The 17,564-nt window shown below is 42.8% G+C and overlaps 1 protein-coding gene across 1 annotated transcript in view; it reads left to right on the top strand.

Annotated features, from left to right (window-relative positions):
• The first annotated feature begins 3,296 nt into the window (after positions 1 to 3,296).
• The window catches only part of FOXN1 (forkhead box N1), a 28,249-nt gene continuing 13,981 nt past the window's right edge, over positions 3,297 to 17,564 (top strand). Inside the window, exon 1 of the mRNA XM_048966817.1 lies at positions 3,297 to 3,310. The gene's annotated coding sequence lies outside the window, so the exon portion shown is untranslated. The remainder of the gene's footprint in view (positions 3,311 to 17,564) is intronic.

Raw genomic sequence — 17,564 nt, 5'->3', positions numbered from 1 at the left:
ATGCCAATGTGTTTTTCTCTACACTTCAAAACACGTTCAGGTTGAGCACATGTGGAACAATTTCATAGGGACAGAAAAGGAACTGAAGAGTATGTAGGTTACAGCAAGGTGTGTATTCCCTAGGGATATCTCCGAAGATAAAAAGCAAGCCTTGACTACTATTTAAAGGCAGCACAGCAGACGGTTAAGTTACACCCAGGTGTGTCTTCCCTCGGGTGATCCCAAGGGAGAGATGCTGGGCCACTTTTCCTATTTAATGGTGGCAGAATAGCTGGTTAGATTACGTCTCAAGTCATCTTATAACCTTATCATCCAAATGTTAGGATACAAAAATTGTAAGCCTACAAAGCTATTTATGATAACAAATACTGCAGCCATCACTGCATAATAAAATATCAACAATGTATTAAAAATAAGCAATTATCCTGCTGCTGAATGAAATAAGAATATTTTATCAAAGGAATGAAATTATGCTCTGGTTGGGCACCAAAAGGAGTTCATAGGGAGAGCTCCTCACCGACAAACCTTCAGATCAACAACATCATTCTTATCAATTCTACATAGCAGGAAGGGTTTATAATAAGATCAACAATGATTTTCCATGTAAGGGACCTCAGGAACATTTTATGGTAAAATTGGTCAAGTTGGTCATGAAGTGACCTCGTATACACAAGATGTCAAAATGTGGCATTATAGGAAAGAGATTGTGCAGGATGTTCACTCTCTAGGTGAGGAAACAAACACAGAACCACACTCCTGAGCTCCAGTCCTCATCCTGGACACCTTACAAAAGCATCACGTCGTGTCAGTTATACAGACCATCCTTTTTTATCACTTAAGCCCTCATGAAGGTGAACAGGAACCACTTCCATCCAATGCCATTACTTCAAACCATAGTCTCAGGCAGATGTCACTGAATTGGTGCCACTGGGGCTGGACTTGATGATCCTCAAAGGTCCTATATCCAACCCCTGCAATTCTGTGGTCCTGTGACTTGCCTTTGAATATTTACTTTGCGATTTTGATGGCTGCAGTTTTATTTCCTGACCCAAAATGAAAGATCAGGAACAAAACTTAAGTTCTACAGAATTATTTTTCCAGTCCAAAGGAGAAACACACCCATACAGAATTAGTGGGTGGGCTGCAGCCTGTATGCCCACTAAAGTCAGCGTTGGTCTACGTCTGCGGTACACGTTGGTAAGAAATAGGAAGAGTCCTCAGCAGATATTGAAGTCCCCTTTCCTCTAGGTATTTCCTCTGATGGTTATCTGAGAAAAGAGGAGATAACGCTTGCTAGTCAGTGGTTCACTTTCATTTGGGATCTTATCTCTGCATGGTAATGGCCTTGTGACGCCAGCCCAAGTAGACTCACCCAACAAGTTGACGTTAAACTAGCTAACTTAGGTACCAGCACCTTGGCTGCTCCAGCCTGGGTTTCAAGGCAGGCTCCAAAACTCACTGTAGAAACTGGGTTAACAGTCAGGCCATTAGCCTACTTTGGTTCTGTGCTGTTGCAGTCGGTAACTAAGCTGCTATTACCAAACCATTCCGAATTTGTCTATCTCAGCCATCAGAGCAAGAATTGTAAATTAAAGGCAGTGCAGAATTTGGGAATAGTTAAGCAAAGATGCTGTGTGAAGCCCTGACCATCTCAAAGCCTTTCTTTTAGACACATAACCTCAGAGACACTCAGTGTGGAAGCCCTTGGAAAGGCCAGGTCATTATCCAGCACTACTTTTGAGATCCCACATCCACCAACAGTTCGTGCCCACCATCTCTACAAGAACCTGCAGATGCATGGACAAAGTCTTGATTTCTAACATCAAATGCTCCTGATAGATCTAATAAAATCAAACTCACAAACTCTTGGTGGGAAATAATTCATCACAAGTAAATATGTCTTTTTTTTCCCACATTTTGGGGATACCGTGGTAGGTCTTCTCTATCGCAGATTTCTGCAGCGTGTTCTGCAACAGGAAGCACAAAACCACGTCATGAATAGCATGAACTGAACAGGAATACAATTACGTCCTCCAGAGCAGAAAGACATTTTTTTATCAAAGTTTCAAGGCCTTATTCAGTATCTTACCATAATCATGGGAGATAAACATGGGTGTACCTATACAATAACCTGGGGGCCGCAAAGATGTTTCTTCTGTTTTGTGGAATGACGATAATTATATTTAGCACTCATTCAAGGCTTTTCATCTTCAAAGCACTTTACAAACATTAATTAATCCGCACAACACCCTATGAGGTAGGTAAGCATTATTACAGTAGGTGTGATCAGGTTAGTGTAGGGGACTGCAGAACATGCGTAAGCCAGGTAAGGGCAGCAGAAATACATATTCTTGCAATTGCACATTTAAAGCTGAATATGAGTTTAAATGAGTCTCCACATACCTGAGCATAAAAAGACTAAACCTCTCCGCATAAATATATATACATACATGCCCACACAGATGCACCCACACCTCCAGCTTAGTTCTATTTTTATGACTGTGCTGAAGCACTGGAGTTTTGGGAGGGAGCATTACCTTGGGTATACTTGTCTCACAGTGTTCCTCTTACACTCAGATGGCACAAGGTGCTTTAGTATCATAGGATGGTTGGGTTGGAAGGGGCCCTAAAGATCATCTACTTCCAACCTTTTGCCACAGGCTGGGGTGCCAACCACTAGGTCATAGAATCACAGAATGGTTTGGGTTGGAAGGAACATTAAAGATCATCCAGTCCCAACCCCAGCTGCCCAGGGTTCCATCCAACCTGGGTATCCCTGTGGTGCAGCCACAGTTCCTTTCCACAGTGAGATTTTGGGCTGAGCAAACGTAAGAAACATTCCAATTTCTGGTAGATGAATGCTTCCTGGTAGGACGGCTAAATGCACGCCAGGAAAGAGCGCTGTTAATAACCACAGATAGATCATAGGTTTGCAAAACACAGCACCAGATGGGCGTTATGAGCCAAAAGTAAAGCAGAGGCTGAGAGGGAGCGCTCTCCTTCCAGACAGTTAGAGTGCAGTACCTGCCCGACTCCTCTGAAGAATTACTGAGAGAACAAGGAGAAAAAAAAAACCTGCAGCTTAGTCATATTTGTATTCTTATTAAATGCAGGCCTGCCCGAGGCGAACAAGAGCTGATATCATAATTATTGGCTCGCCCAGCCAGCTGCCTGCTCACCTGATGTCAGATCAGATCTCCGCAGCCTTCGGAGGCTCAGCACCGCTCAGCCTCTGCTCTCTCTGCAGAGCTGTTTGAATGACCTAATCCCGTCCCGGAGCAGCAGCACGCCGTTTTGCTTGGCTAAAAAGGTAAGAGGAAACCTCTGACAACTTCATACAGCTTTTTAGAACTCAGCCGTGGCGGCCAAACGGAAGGGGGAGAGGAGCTGGGTGCCTTGGCTCATCTATTTAATGGGGAGTCCCTGGGGCTGACTTGGAAGAACGTCAGGGTGAGGGAAGGGGAAGGTCAGAGCCTCCATCCCATAGTATTTATCACCGCCAGTGTGGAGCAGCAGGGAAGGAGCCAAGAAGCACCAGGTAAGCTCGCAGATCTACTGCTATTTTGTGGGAGAAATGACGGCTGGAGGTGGTTTCCCAAAGCATAAAAAGAGAATTGCTCTTCTTGTTGGGGTGCACACAGCTCGATCGCGGCTCCTCTCTGTTGCGTAGCTACAAAGAAAGCTGAAGTGTTTACCATTATATGACAAAAAAAAAAAAACCACCAAAAAATTAAATAATAGACCAAACAAGGAAAGCATTTCTGAGAGAAGTGGGAAGTCTCATAGGTTCACAGTGGATTTATTTTAAACTCTTGCAGTGATGAATCACAAACTTGGAGAGTTCTATATTTTGAGTCTGAACTTTCTTTCAGTACGGCTCCGTTTTAAATATCTGACTTTTTCCTTTTGTCTTTTATAATGGTACATAAAAGCCATTTTTTAGGCTGCTTCTTATATTAAAAGGTGACTGCACTGGTATTCAGACTGAAATTGGGATGTGTTAACTGCAGAAACGCTTAAATCTGAGCACAGCAAATGGAAATCTGTTTATAGGAATATATCTGTTGGTTGGATTGGGTGATCTTAGAGCTCTTTCCAACCTTAACAATTCCACGGCTCCATACTGCTCTGTTTTCACTTGTTAGTTTCAGGCTGTTAGATTTCCAGTGAGAAAGGAAATGTTTGTGTTACAAACATAATAATTACCAAACCTGCACATAACAATGGGTCTTCGTTCACCTTCAGTCGTCCTGCAAACTCACGAGGCATCAGATTAAATCTCATTAATTTATCTTTATTTCTTTATCTATTTATTATTTTATTTATAGCTTTTATTCTATGTACGTTTCTGTTTGCTTTACCTGGAGTGCACACTTCTAACTTGAATACAGTTAGGTTGAACCGGGTGAGTTTTAGGCTAAAAATACATTAATTTTGCTTGTCATTAATTACAATCATGGAAGAATAAGAAAGTATTTACATATTTGGAGCGCATGCTTCTTAAGGAGCCAGGGAAGATGTGAGCTTTGCTGTCAGCCAAGTGATGCTCCATCAGTAAACACAGCCATGCGTTGCTTACCCCACATCCAGGTGAGGGGAGACGGACATGGTAGTGTCAATGCAACTGAAAAAAAGGGGAGCACACCGTGGTAATCTGAGCACAAATTCTGCCCCAAATGTTGACGTGTAGTTGAGGAAGTACTGACTTGTGTATGAGCACAGATACGTGCACGATATTGCCATATTCCCAGGTGATTCTGGAGCCACGTGCTCATCAGCAATCAGCTGAGCGCTGGAGAGTGCAGGGAAATGTCTCCACATCGCAGTGATGGGTGCAATGCAGGAACCTGCCAGGAGCACCTTGAGACAGTGGATTACTGCAAAGCACTGGGGTGAAGAGGAAAGCAAAGGAAGGGTGACATCCACATGATGCCATGTCTTTGTCATCCAAACAGCTTTTTTTTTTAGAACAAACAGCTGTAAAAAGGGATAATTAAAAAAAAAGAGAGAGAGAGAGAGAGAATGTGCTGTGTCCTCTTAGAAAATTATTATTATTATTTAGGATGCCTGGAAACTAAACACTAACCACAGCAACTGAGTGAACTTTCTGACTGCAAACTGCAGAAATTTAACACAGGAGGTGGTGCCATTCAGAACTACTTTTGATCATGGAATCACTCCCATCACCTGGTTTCATAGGCTGTTCAAAGACCAAGGGGAGTGAGATGCAGCCTCCAAAACAATATTTCAAGTCCTTTATAAAACATTGATAATTGGTTCGCCGTAGAATCAAAAGGAGCCTGGCAGTAGAGTCCAGCTGGATTTGAAGCCAGAATCATAGAACCATAGAATCATTAAGGTTGGAAAAGACCTCTAAGATCATCAGACCCAACCGCCAGCCCATGACCATCACACCCACTCACAGGATCATTAAGGTTGGAATAGACCTCTAAGATCACTGGGTCCAACCACCAACCCATCAAAGCCCTGCAGTAATCTGTGCACTAGGATATAAAAGGTGTGAAGATTAAAATAGTCGTCATGGTAAAAATAAATAGGATTTCAAAAAAGCCAATAGGTGTTTAGCCTTCAGAAGGCAGGGACTCAAAGCGCTGAAGGTATTTATATGCACTTCTCTGTCCTGCTTATGGACCAAACAATTAGAGATGCAAAATACTCCATAACTCATGCAGACACTTTGGAAGATGACTCTTTCTGTCCATTGGAAAGTGAAGAGGGAAAAAAAAACCAAAAAAAGAGGTTGTTTTGGATGTGGCACTACTATTTGGTAGGTCAGTGTCCATAAACCATGGTTAAGCCAACGAAGGCAACGCACAAGCAGGTAGGATTTACTGTTTGTGGCCATGTTCTCAGTGTTACTCAGCCTGAGCTTTACGATTTGGGTCACACACACCTCTCCCTGCTCTCCTGCACCTCGAAAATCATTAGCTTGAAATACAAAGAGAGATTAATTATGGAGATAAAGCAGATTAAGTGAGAGGTACAAATAAAACCCTTCCCTTGTACATCTGTGAGCACGGCCAACGCCGCGTTTCTGAGCCACTTCTCCACTCAGTTGAGATTTTAAAGCAAAGTGGCAGCTCTCAAAAGCTACGCATGGCTGAAATAGGTTGGAATACCACGAGTACAAAGAAATCACCACAAATTGGCATCATTCTGTGCCATAGGAAGCAGTGCTGTGAGGTGTTGCTCCTTTGTATGAGTCACCATTGAATCAATGCCCCAACGTGGCCCTAACAACAGGATACTGCTGACATTAAGGGCTAAAAGCAAAGACCATTCTGTTTATCAAAGACATTGTGTCACTTTTCATAAGATGAGGGGGAGAATTCACCACTTTGTCACGTTTCAAATATAAATTCAAGACATGCCCTCATAGCCAAGCCCTTCTGCTTCTCCAACTGGCTCCTCAACAAATAGACTTAACAACTCACCATATTTGTTGGGTTTTTCCCCCTTTTAATCAGTGAAATAATGTAAAACAGAGACAATTTTTCAGACCCCTCTGGGTCACACTTGAAATTCTAGCATTGCTTTCTTCCACAATGCCCAGAAAACTCAGAGATGGCACTGTCACGCAGTATGCCACACTCGTTAGGTTCTTACAAACAGCCTCTTCCCAAAGACACATCACCATTTTTTGCCTACATGGCACTATTCTTCCACCAAATAAACACAAGAATCCAACTCAAGTGGTTCTACGAATCCACTCCACGGAAATGGGATAAAATACATTATTCAATCTTTAGAGTTGTGCACAGAACAATAACATCGCAATCCGTAAGATCACTGTGTGTATCTCACCCAAACTTTCCAACATTTTCAAGTAAAATCTGCCTTCTTTGAGCCCTCTTAAATGCTGTGCAGTGCTGAAGGCAGCTAAGCCTTGTGAAGTCCTCCCTGCACAGCCTATACAATCTCCACGGTGCCTTCTGAGGCTTCGTTAATATAGGTAAAATCTCTTTAAGATGTTTGGATGAGACAGGGCTCCTGCAATCCAGAGCATTATTATCTTTCTGTTGGCAAAGTGCTCAGAAATGAATGAAGCATATAGGGTGAGGTTCCATCAGAGTCATGTAATGAAGCTAAACATGCTGTCATTTTAACCCAATTTGTTTCCCTCTGTACTGCTGCCTCACCAGTTTGTTAGAGGCTCTCAAAGGAGCTCATCTAGTGTCAGCTTACAACTTCCACACCTAGCCAGTACTTTGCTCCTGGAATGGGTAGGTATCCCTGCCCTGCAAACTCCTAACTGCTGGTTCAACAGACCTGCCAGGACAGGTCCCTGCAACATTCCCCTCTGTGGGCAAATGGTAGGATGCCAGAAATATTAGACAGGAACCTGTTCTCCCAGGAATGTAAGTAATTCATAGAAGGAAATAATTTACTATTTTCCCAGCTGGAATAATTAAACAGCAAGGCACTGTCCTCCCAAGTTGCAGAACAGAATAGCAAACCAGATGGGGAAAATGAGCTGGAATGGACTACAGTAAAAATTCTCTTCCAGCCTTAATTTTGCCAATCTTTCCTCATGGGCCACATTTTTGTGGCCTCCCACCGTTCTCACACACTCCTACGGTCTCCACATTGGAGTCCATCCATCATTTTGAAACAGGGTGACCAAAACTGGACACCAACCTTCAACAGACGCTTTACCAACACCAAGAGGATCCACCTTCACAGCTCTCAAATACCTTTCTGTTAGCATCCTACACCTGCTAGCACACCTCTCTTTTTCATTATAGCATGGCGTGGCTGACTTAGGTTCAGGTTACAGCCCATTAAAACCTTGAGATATTTTTCATGCTGCCTCATCACACGTTCTCACTCGCTGTCCTCAGGTTTTATTATCTTGCCCAGATGTTGAACTTAGCTCTCGCTGAGCTGCATTTTACTTTCTTCAGTCCACTTCTCCTGACTCCTTTTGGAACTCAATGGTCACCGAGGTCCCTTCCAATCCAAGCCATTCGATGATTCTCCTAACTATACATGCAAAGACCTCCATCTCCATGCTGTCACCAAATCTGATTAGTGTTCCTGCCCAATCTATCGTGCAAACCATTAGGGAAAACACCAGCTGGCATCAACCTCTTCTAGAAACCCAGCTGAAATACCCTTTCATTCCAACAGCAGTCAGTACCTAATCCTAGTGCTGGTTTCCACCCAGCTTTACCTCCTCATAAAATCATTTGAGTCGGAAGAGACCCTTAAAGGTCATCTGGTCCAACTCCCATACAGTGAACAGGGAACTCTTCTGCAATTAACTCACTACTAGGATTCATTCTAAAATAATTTTTCTGAATTTATTTTTTTTTTCCCTGGGAATTCAAGCTAAATCAGCTAGCTGTAATTCTCTCATACTTTCTAGTTTCAAGACAGGTTCTGTGTTTACCTCCTTCCCATCTTCCTATATGGCACTTATGAGAGCAGTCAGCTGATTTTCTAAATTTGCAAGAATGACACTAATTAAAGTCCACTGAACTTGAGAACGTCAAAGAGCTCCAGCCTTGTCCTCTGGGAGGTGAGAACAGATGAGTTCTTGAATGCATGAGATCAGAGGCAAACACCATTAATATCCCTGAATTTCTCATACTCTGACTTGGCATTGCCCCGTTAGTTTTCCATTGTGCTTTAAGGTCACTAATTAATGCACGCCCTACTTTTCCACTCAAGAATGGTTTGGGGCTGGTTTTGTTTTGTTGAGTTTTGTTGTTTCTTTGTTGGTTTTGGTTTTTTGGGGGTTTTTTTGGTCTTTGAAATGCAAAGTGTCTGCAGAGAACACCTGAGGTCCCATGTGAGTTTGGGGGGGGTCAACTTTGTGACACACAGCTTTCGTTTTCCTATGGCACAAGAAACACTATGGTCAGATATCTTTGTAAGGACCTCTCAAAGCACAGGAAAATTACTGAGACAGAGATCTTAAATGATCTCACAATCTTAAATCTTAGCCATTAATGCAAAGAGCTCTGTGTGGGATAGCTTGTACACAGTCCTCTATGTGTTGGACTACAACGTTTGGCTCAACCCTGCTGGAAGCCTCCACAGAAAAAACTCATTTTTGAGAAGATATTAAAAGAAAAAAAGGAAAAGATTGGGTACAGGTGGATGGAAGATTTTCACACATATAAAGACACTGTTAAACTAAGAGATCTGTGAAAGAACAACAGGGCATTTAAGAGAAAACAGAATGCACAAAATGGAAATACAATTATGTTGACATTGAGGGTAGGACGTACCAGGATTGAACTGCTTAAATTTAACTTCATGCATCATCCAGTCTTGCCATCACGTAGTTCTGTAAACAGTCCATGATGGAACTATCACACTGACTTCAGCTTTCAGGTGCTCTAAACATCACAGAATCATTGAATCAGAATCAACTTTTCACCCTATGTCAGGACAATCAATGCCAAAACCACACATTCTCAGCAAAATAAAAATCACAGTTCCTGTGAGCTCACTACTTCAGCAGCACTGAGTTTCTCCAAACATACATCAAAAATCACAGTGAAAGAAGGGACAGCTCTCAATATTAAACTTGAAAACAAATGAGTAATGGACAGAAAATCAAACAAAGCGTGCCCACACGAGGAATTCCTTTGTCCCAATTTAACAAAGCAGATTTGATGATGCATTGGCGGCGTTTAAAGTTAAAAGACACATGTTTGAACACAGGGCCTAAAAGCCTTGACAGAATCAATCAGGCATGTGCTCTTTCTTACCTGTTTTCCTGTTGTTACCCTTCTCTCTTGCTGACTAAAATCATGGAATCGTAGAATCACTGACATTAGAAAAGACCACTCACATCCCCAGGTCCAACCCCAACCCACCCCACTATGCCCACTGACCACAGTGCCACCAGTTGACTTCCCAACATCTTTTCCAAGATGTTTTCAGCTTTCTTGGTGCTTCCCTTTGCTACCCAGATCTTGATATGAATCGGAAACAACAGCTGTAGAAACAAAACCCCTCAGAGCTCTGCTCCAAGACACGGAGGAGAAAAAGGTCTTTGACCTGAAAGCACCATTCTGACAACAGAGCTAACAATAAATTAAAACTGTACCTTTGGTCTCGTAATGAATATTCTTCCCCAGCTGTAAAGCATTGGAAACAAACACCTATAAAAAGTTTCATTTGCATTATTTCTTATGTATAAGAAAACAATGTGTTTTTTCTGTAGTATGTTTGGCTTTACATCTTCCTTTCATGTGGTAATCTCCTTAGATCAGTTAATTATGTTTTACGTATCACTGAAATTTAATGTTTTCAGAGAAGAAATGAGCATAGCTTCAGCCTCTTGATAACGAGCTGCTCCCCCCCCACAAAAAAATCCCATAGGATTCCATTTCAGTAATACCATTTATTGTGCACACTAAGGAGAGAATGGACAAAATCAGTTTGCATGTACATAAGTCACTACACTTGTTTCAGTGATGCTTCCTCAGTGAAACAGGGACTGCAGAAATGGGCCTGGGCCCACGGTCAGTGGGCATGGGGAGGTTGGACTTGGGGATCTGAGAGGTCTTTTCCCACCTGAATGATTCTGTGATTTAAATTCTTTGAAAACAAAAATGCTGTGCTGTAAGAGATTTTAATTAATCACAACTTGAGCAAAAAAAAAAATAGTATTAAAAATATATTTATAGTGTTAGCTATCAAAAAAAGTATACAGGCATATCTTCCTATAAACTGGAGCAAGACAGCATACCCTGAAGGGATCAGCAGCCACAAACAGAATTAGTGCTTTGTAAGGAACAGTGGGAAGCAGGCCCAGCATTTTGAATACATGAATAGCTCTCGAAGGAGATCCTCTATTGCTTTAGATATTGTTTAAAATAGGAAATATATGAGTGAGGAGGAGTCTGCTGTCATGGCCTGCAGTTCTTGGGTTCCTTGCAGTTCATTTAAGCAACACTGACATGAATAAGAAATAAGAGAACTGGTGAAAGACACTTAGCTCTGTTTTGCTCTTCCTTTAGAGGAAACACGAAGCTGAAAGGATGTTGAAACAGTTAAAATGTGTGAAATGAAGAGCTAAAGAAAATTAACCTAAAGTCAGACAGCTGTTCTTAGTCCTTCTGCCATTAGCAGTAAGAAAGCAAGGTCTATGAAACACAAACAGACTCCAGGAATAAATTAGGGACTGGGAGAACTGGTGGGTGTAGGGAATGAGTACTTAGAAAGTGGGGAAGGCAAAGGGGAAGAACAAACATTGGTTATTTGCAGGGAAGCAGAGAGAAGGCGAATTGGGTGAATGAACTTCGATGCAACTTGATCAGATTTGGCCGTATTTACAGTTTTAGGGACAGTCATGGTGCTATTGTATCTCGTGATGACAGAGATGAATTTTGCTGCTCTTGTTGTCTTAGAACTTCCCTTATTTTCAGAGATATGTATACGTTTAACCCTGTGGAACTACCTCTATCCTTACATAACAGCCTTGTAAGCCTCTAACAGAAGGCTTACAAAGAATTGCCAAAATCCCTCCCAGGAAGATTAACACCTCCGTGATCAATTTCTTGCTTCATTCACTGTATCAGATTTGCTTTTCTTTCACCCTCCCACCTTATTTCGCCTCCCTAAACCCAAGTCACTCATCTCTCCTGTTGTTCCCAGCAGTTATTCCTTCTTGAAGGATTAACATATTTGTATGTTACTCATTTTGCACAACAATGTCGGACCATATTTCTCCATGAGGCTCTTTAATCTCCATTTATACCCTCATTTATTCTTCAGTCTGTCTGTCTGTCTCTTGCTCCTTCAGGTATTCCAAAGAGGATGCTTTAAATTACAAAACTCAGCTCTCTACTTGATGCTAGGGTGTGAATGACTTTGTAATTTTCGGGGCAGGGAAGGAAGAGGGTGGGGATAGTCAGGCATTTGCCTTTTTATTTCTTCATTCTGAAGTCTCTCCCCTTTCTCCATAATATATCCAGAAGGTACTTTTTATATCTATAGGATCTACGGTGGAGCTTACAAAGCTACACACTGAGTGAGGAATTTCCTTCCTACCTGGTTTGTTTGACCATAGAACCACAGAATGGTTGGAAAAGACCTCTCACGTCCCCAAATCCAACCCCATCCCACCCCATCGTGCCCTCTGACCACATCCCCCAGTGCCACAGTTCTGGAACACCTCCATGAACATGGATTCCCCCACCCCCCGGGCAGCTGTGCCACTGCATCACAGCTCTTTGGGAGAAACGTTTCCTAATAACCAACCTGAACCTCCCCTGGCACAACTTGAGGTCATTACCTCTTGTGCTGGTCCTAGCTGTTGGTTCAGCAGAATGCCCTCAGTCCCTACTCACCCTCTCCATGCTACCTATGATTTAAACTCTTTCATTCCTTCATTGTCACCAACCATCTCTCTCCAGGCCAAAGCCCACTCACCCTTTCCTCCCATGGAAGCTGGTCCAGGCCTTCATCAGATGTGCAGCCCACCCCTCAGTCTGTCCATACAACCACCACCTGTTTCCCTAATGCCTACATTTGACTTAGCTTTTGTGACTCCTATTGTGATCCTTATGGCTCCTTTCCAGCTCAGGATAGTCTATAATCCTATTAACACCAACCTGCTGTTGTCATGGCACTCTTTACAACTACTTTTTCTGTGCTTCTCTTCAGGTTTTTCTATAAAGTTGAGCACCCCTCATTGAATTCATAAGGGCTTTCTTCCTCCCACTTTATCGTCATGTTAACTGCTCAGAATAACAGTATCTTCATCAAATTTATCGTCGTGCTGCTCACCTCCTTTTCCAGGTTCTCTTTGAACACACTAAACAACAGCTGGATCTCACCTCCTTCCTTGGGGAAGCTGAGCACTCACCCTCACCTTTGATTTTCCATCTTTTAACCAATTACTTGTCCACACAAAGACCCTTCCTGCGGGTAGATGCTTGGAATATCAGTGGCAATTTAGAATTTATGATGGAGCACCTTGCCAAAAGCTCTTCATGGTAACATGAGGACATTATCGTAGCCAATGTGTGTGCTGAGTTCCTAAAAATATGCTCATTAGCCACGATTTCCATTAACAAAAGCTAAATACATCATTTATCCAAGTTTTCTCTATTTCTACTTTTTAGAAGGAGGGTTATGTCAGAGACTTAAAAACATACATCCTTCATCTCTACCAAAGACATCAGTTTAAAACTGTTTTGAAGCGTATTTACTACTTCAGTTAGTGGAAGAGGTTCTTTCCATTTATTGCTGCTGTGGTTCCAATTAGCCTAATGAGGGCATCACTTATGGCTTCTAACATTTTGCTCAACTGGTAAAAAAGGATGCCTACATGCACTGGTATATCTCCTGTAATGATTCCTGTCCTCCATCTTTACTACTTTACATGGAGCATTTTCCATTCATGCCTAGGCATGGGTTGTCAGCAGAATACATCACTCCCAATCAGCTGTGCTACGAGCTGGCTGAATTAGTTGCCTGTTGTTACCTTTGATCTTAACAAGACAAAGCAGGAGATTGAGTCTTGGGCTGTTTCTTTTCTTCCCTTTCCAGAGGTTTCTCCAGAAAGTAAATGCTTGAAACCATAGCAAAGATGTAAAACAGGTACAAAGCATAGCTTGCAACCAGTTGAGTTCTATTCAACGTGAAACCAGCAGAAAGTAACACGAAGAACTCAGAGCAGGTGGTAGCAGGTGAAATTCCTCCTTGTCTGCAAGTAGAATCAGACATTTCCAAAGGAAAAAAACTCTGGAAGCACTCCAATGGAGCAGCTTGGTTACGTGCCTCTGGTGTTTCTCCTCCTAACACATCACCGCTCGGTGAATCAAAGTTTTTGGGTTGTTGCTTTTTTCTTTATGGGGGTTGGTTTATTTCGGAGGTTGTTTTTTTTATTGGGGGGAGGTCGGCCTTAACATCCTCAGCTTACGACTGTGCAAATAAGATTCCCAAATCCATTCCTCAGATCAAATAAATGTAATTACAGAGCTTACTGTGGGCGATTCCCAGTGGGAGGGTGGGAGTGGCCACGGGTGGGGCGGCAAGGTGAATGCTGTACATGCACAACAGAGAGAATGGGAATGCACCACACCCATCGTAAAACATGCTGCCACAGCCAGCAACAGAAACCATTAGGGTGGATCATCACACACACCTTCTCATAAAGGCAGAAAGATGGCATGAGATCCCAGGATGAACTCCCAAGTCACAGGGAGATGAGCGTGACTCACCGAGAGAGAAAAGGAACGTAGCGTAAATGATGGGGCTGCTGGAGGAGCCGTGCCATGTGTCCCCTATTTTCCCCTACGTCGTGTTTCCAAATGGGATTAATAGGGTACAACACACGCATACAGCTCTAAAGCTATCAATAAGTACATCAGGAGAGCATCTTATACTAATGGGGTTCACCTCACTGGCATACTCACTTGGGGGTTGGACTCAATGATCTCTGGAGGTCCCTTCCAACGCCTACAATTCTGTGATTCTGTGATTTTGCTCCCTACAATTCTGTGATACAAGAAGCAGAGCACAACAGATCTACCACACGTTGTATGCTGTCTATGAGGTTCCCAACAATTCCTGACCCACGTTCCTTGTTGTGCAGCTCAGCAGTACTCACATTTTTTGAAGCTCTATCCAACATCATCTCTCAGAGTTCGTCTCTGAAATCAGCAGCTTGCATTTTGATTAAAATACGGCGGTGAACTGTAGGGGAAAAAAAAAGCACTTCTTAATAGAAAATATTGTGAATTGGACCACTTGGAAACCAGAAAGTAGACTTGTCATAGGAGAAGGGAAAAGGATCCACTGGAAAATATCTGAAGTATCATAGAATGGTTTGGGTCGGAAGGGACCTTGAAGATCACCCAGTTCCAACCCCATTGCTCCCCCACCAACTCAGGCTCCCAGGGCCCCAACCCAGGATGGCCTTAGGCACCTCCAGGGATGGGGCATTTTACTGATATTGATTAAATGAAGGAAATGAAAGAAAGCAACGTGACACAGACATTGCAGGGAGGGGAAAGAGAAAGTGTAAATACTTAGGAGAAGACAAGCTACAAAATGACAGGAGAAAGGGACACCAAAGGGGAAAATAGATGGTCTTCTTGTATCTGTGCCACTCCTCAGATCCACTGCAGACCCATTTGCTCTGAATTCAGTTACTTACTCGCTGTGATCAGCCCACAAACACGCTTTGCCGTTATCTCATGTGCTAGTTTTACCTGCCAACCGAGTTGGTTATTCATGAAAGAATCACAGTTTCTGTATCATATTAACAACTTTAACTCTTGGAATCAAGTCTGACTTCATGCTTAGATGTCTTATATAAGGCAATGAAATTTCATACTGCTCATTCAGGAAACAGCACAATCATTCATCCAGAAAATAGGATGGAGTATGCAAAGGATAGGGTTTAGGAAATACCAGAGTTGCAAAGCTGGTAGGGAGAGCTAATGTCTTTTTTCATTAGGTTAACTGGTGCTGTTGGAAAGGTGTAGTTCCTATCATCAAGGAACAACGTGTACCAGAAATAGAAGAAAGAAAACAGTAAGAAACCAACATGGCACAACCCCATGCAGTACCACGGTGTGCAGGTTGAAAATTCTGCTCCTGAAAATGTTTTCTAAAAGCAGAGCAAGGCTTAGTGACAATACACAGCTATTGGCAGCCAGGATCCAGAACAACATTTGGTGCGAGTCTGTTGGGTATAAGCTCAGAAAGAAGGTCTTGTGTTCGTTGTAAGCCATAAAAACTCTGATTCTCATCCATAGTGCCTTTTGCACCCAAAGATTTCCCACAGAAAGATCCCCGTACGTATGGCAAGTTTTACTCAAGAGGTTTTGGTCGCTTCTACAACAGCGGGACATTATTGGGAATGTGATACTGTTGGGTGCAGATTTTTATCTACAAACTTAAAAGCAGAATGCAGAAGAAAAAAAGAAATCCCAGGTAGTTTGTTCCTTCTTGGGTTGGAACCCAACGGTGTGACTTGGAGAGGAAAGAGATGATTTAGTGCTGTGGGGAGGGGGCAGAGGAGATCACACAACCCGAGTCAGGCGCGGAGCAGAGAGCTGCCTCAGGCATGCATGCAGGATGAATTACAAATTGGGGAACATCCAAAGCTCACCTTCCTCTCATGAAAACTGATCTCAGCCCCAAGGGATGGAGGGGGCATTTACAGTAAGGTACAGCTTTCGGAGCAGCTCTGATGAGTTACACAGCCCGGTGCTGAGCTCTGGAGAAATGCATCGTCGGCAAAACGCCTTCTGATGTCCAGAAATGCACAAAAAGGGATTGTTTGAGCGATGGATGGGTGCCACGGGGCTCCAGTCATGCAGAGCTAATAGGTCAGCTGCTCCCTCGCTTGTCCACACGCTCAGCTGAGGTTACAGTTTCTCACTAATTTCTTTCTGTTTTTTTCTTTCCTTTTGAAGATAGTTATCCTCTAACAGGAGCCAGAACTGTCACGCAACATTTACAGCAGTGAAATGACATGGGCTGGGAGAAACGGTTCCAGCTACATCTGGGACAGTCACTTTCCTCTTTCCAAATCAAAGCATCATTGTTTTCTTTCACGAGTCCCACATCTTGGCAACCCACGGTTTCCTCAGGTTCTCTCTCCCAGTAACAGCTGCATGACTTTATTGCAAATGATTTATTGCAACCCCCGCTATTGACAGCCTCCAATGACCACAAGTTCTTCTCCCTTATAGAAGAAAGTCAGTATGTGGTCTGGAATCTCTTTTCAAAACCCCGCAGTAGCAATGCAGATCACCACTAAGTGCAGGTTATCAGCTTGACCTTGCATCAGGACAAGGCTACTTCCCATCTAATAACACCTTCACTACGCAGAGAGATTTATTACAGCATTAAAAGGCCAGTAAGACTCCTCCTTTCCTATCAGCCTCCATGAGATGATAAAATAAAATTAATAAACAGAGCCTGGCAAAATACTTGGAGGGGGGAGACAATAATAATTCGGCTTTCCTGGTCCACGTTGTATTAACTCTCCAAATAGCCATGCCATACTCTGTTTCTGATGTGCCCAGTTCACCCTTTAGCCAGTGCTTTTGCTCTGGTTCTGGTGGTAAAACTAATGGGAAGAGAAAACCATTATTATTCTCTGCAATCAAAGCTTTCTGACTTTCTTATTCTGTTACTTTCTCTGATTTCTTGCAAGGAAGCTCTTCCCTTTTCTTGATCTGTGAGCATTTGTCCAACGTCTCTTGCAGTGGAAAAGCCATTAGGCAGGACTTGTAACTGCACAAAAGCTCTTAATGAAATTCTAATGCTTAAGACCACAAATTAGGCAGTGGGGTTGAAAAATTGCAGTATAAAGGAGAGGTCAGATACAGCTTTACATAACCTGGAGATCAGTGGGAAAACTGCATTAAGAGGACAGACAGCCTGGAACAATTACAAATATACATGTGCACATATTTCCAAGTTGTCAGTTTTCCCACCTGCTCCTTTCAAGAGGAGTTTTATGTGTATCTCCTCATCAACCTCCAGCTCAGCTACTGGGAATGGGGCCTGTGCCCAAAACACAGTGAACTTTAGCTCACATCATCTCTTTCCTGTAC

Source organism: Lagopus muta, chromosome 20 (genome assembly GCF_023343835.1).
Source record: "Lagopus muta isolate bLagMut1 chromosome 20, bLagMut1 primary, whole genome shotgun sequence".
NCBI classification, from domain to species: Eukaryota; Metazoa; Chordata; class Aves; order Galliformes; family Phasianidae; genus Lagopus; species Lagopus muta.
Note: the sequence above shows the minus strand (reverse complement) of the source record. Positions and strands in the feature narration are given on the sequence as shown.